The sequence below is a fragment of the Oncorhynchus tshawytscha genome, linkage group LG13 (genome assembly GCF_018296145.1).
Source record: "Oncorhynchus tshawytscha isolate Ot180627B linkage group LG13, Otsh_v2.0, whole genome shotgun sequence".
Lineage (NCBI taxonomy): Eukaryota > Metazoa > Chordata > Actinopteri > Salmoniformes > Salmonidae > Oncorhynchus > Oncorhynchus tshawytscha.
In genome coordinates this window covers 75,276,810-75,279,817 of record NC_056441.1, presented here as the reverse complement: position 1 = coordinate 75,279,817, position 3,008 = coordinate 75,276,810, and positions in this window count along the sequence as shown.

Sequence of the window (3,008 nt, the reverse complement as noted above, 5' to 3'; positions counted from 1 at the left end):
GGATGACAAAAGATGTTCTCTTGATAAGTGTATGAATTGGACCATTTTCCTGTCAAAATGTAACGAGAACTTTTGGGTGTCAGGGAAAATGTATGGAGTAATAAGTACATTGTTTTCTTTAGGAATCTAGTGAAGTAAAAGTTAAATGGTAAAGTACAGATACCAAAAAAACGACTTAAGTAGTATTTTTACTTAAGTACTTTACACCACTGTAAATAGTCAATGGTAGGCTTCGAGGGGACTCCTTAAGTACTTTACACCACTGTAAATAGTCAATGGTAGGCTTCGAAGGGACTCCTTAAGTACTTTACACCTCTGTAAATAGTCAATGGTACTTCGAGGGGACTTTACACTTTACACCACTGTAAATAGTCAATGGTAGGCTTCGAGGGGACTCCTTAAGTACTTTACACCACTGTAAATAGTCAATGGTAGGCTTCGAAGGGACTCCTTAAGTACTTTACACCACTGTAAATAGTCAATGGTAGGCTTGAGGGGACTCCTTAAGTACTTTACACCACTGTAAATAGTCAATGGTAGGCTTCGAAGGGACTCCTTAAGTACTTTACACCACTGTAAATAGTCAATGGTAGGCTTCGAGGGGACTCCTTAAGTACTTTACACCACTGTAAATAGTCAATGGTAGGCTTCGAGGGGACTCCTTAAGTACTTTACACCACTGTAAATAGTCAATGGTAGGGGGTACTTTACACCACTGTAAATAGTCAATGGTAGGCTTCGAGGGGACTCCTTAAGTACTTTACACCACTGTAAATAGTCAATGGTAGGCTTTGAGGGGACTCCTTAAGTACTTTACACCACTGTAAATAGTCAATGGTAGGCTTTGAGGGGACTCCTTAAGTACTTTACACCACTGTAAATAGTCAATGGTAGGCTTTGAGGGGACTCCTTAAGTACTTTACACCACTGTAAATAGTCAATGGTAGGCTTCGAGGGGACTCCTTAAGTACTTTACACCACTGTAAATAGTCAATGGTAGGCTTCGAGGGGACTCCTTAAGTACTTTACACCACTGTAAATAGTCAATGGTAGGCTTCGAGGGGACTCCTTAAGTACTTTACACCACTGTAAATAGTCAATGGTAGGCTTCGAGGGGACTCCTACTGTAGGTACACCTATAGCTCATCTCTTGGCATTAGTACTGTACACTACTTTATCACTAACCTCAACCCAGAGTCTATCAGAGCATTCACAATCAGCCCACTGACACCCCTATCAGATCACAGCAAAATCACAGTCTACTTGAACAGAGCAATACTCAATCATGAGGCATCAAAGCCAAAGGAACGGGAATAATATTAAGAAATACTATAGATGGAAGGAAAGTAGTGTGGAAACCTACCAATAAACAATTAGGCAACAATAAATGCAATCCCTTTCAGACAACTTCCTGGACAAAACGTTTCACTGTAATAGTGAAGGTGTAAACTTAGCAGTAGAAAGCCTAAACATTATATTTGTCCTCTCAAATCCAAACATTTCAACCAGAAAACTTAAGAAAATCAACCACATTGACAAATGATTTGATGAAGAACGTAAAAACCTAAGAAAGAAATTCAGAAAATCTATCCAACCAAAAACCTAGAGACCCAGAAAACCTGAGCCTATGTCTTCACTATGGTGAATCACTAAAACAATACAGAAATAAATACACAACGGGAAAAAAACGTCAGAAATCAGCTCAATGTAATTGAAGAATCTATAGACTCTAGTCACTTTTGGGAAAATTGGAAAACACTAAACAAACAACAACACGAAGAGTTATCTATCCAACACAGAGATATATCCCATCGTTTTGGTCCTATAACAAACAACAAATACATGTGCACTCCTGTTCAAAAGTTTGGGGTCACTTAGAAATGTCCTTGTTTTTGAAAGAAAAGCACATTTCTTGTCCATTAAAATAACATCAAATTGATCAGAAATACAGTGTAGACACTGTTAATGTTGTAAACGACTATTGCAGCTGGAAACGGCAGATTTTGAATGGAATATCTACATAGGTGTACAGAGGCCCATTATCAGCAACCATCACTCCTGTGTTCCAATGGCACGTTGTGTTAGCTAATCCAAGTTTATCATTTTAAAAGGCTAATTGATCCCTTTTTCAATTATGTTAGCACAGCTGAAAATTGATGTCCTGATTAAAGAAGCAATAAAACTGGCCTTCTTTAGACTTGTTGAGTATCTGGAGCATCAGCATTTGTGGTTTCGATTACAGGCTCTACATGGCAAGAAACAAAAGCCTTTCTTCTGAAACTCATCATTCTATTCTTGTTCTGAATGAAGGCTATTCCATGCGAGAAATTGCCAAGAAACTGAAGATCTCGTACAACACGGTGTACTGCTTCCTTCACAGAACAGCACAAACTGGCGCTAACCAGAATAGAAAGAGGATTGGGAGGCCCCGGTGCACAACTGAGCAAGAGGACAAGTACATTAGAGTGTCTAGTTTGAGAAACAGACGCCTCACAGACGCCTCAGACGAAACAGACGCCTCAGACAGTCCTCAACTGGCAGCTTCATTAAATAGTACCAGCAAAACACCCGTCTCAACAACAACAGTGAAGATGTGACTCCGGGATGCTGGCCTTCTAGGCAGAGTTCCTCTGTCCAGTGTCTGTGTTCTTTTGCCCATTTTAATCTTTTATTTTTATTGACCAGTCTGAGATATGGCTTTTTCTTTGCAAATGCCTAGAAAGCCAGCATCCCGGAGTCGCCTCTTCACTTTTGACGTTGAGATGGGTGTTTTGCAGGTACTATTTAATGAAGCTGCCAGTTGAGGACATGTTCACCCGATATGGATGAAAATAACCTAAAATTAAAGCTGACATTTTAAAGCCGAAGTGCTGGAGTACAGACGCAAAACAACAAAATTGTCACTGTCCCAATGCTTTTGGAACTCACAGTAGTTTATTAGGATCTCCATTAGCTATTGCACATGCAGCAGCTACTATTCTGGGGTTCACAAACAACTTAAAAATACA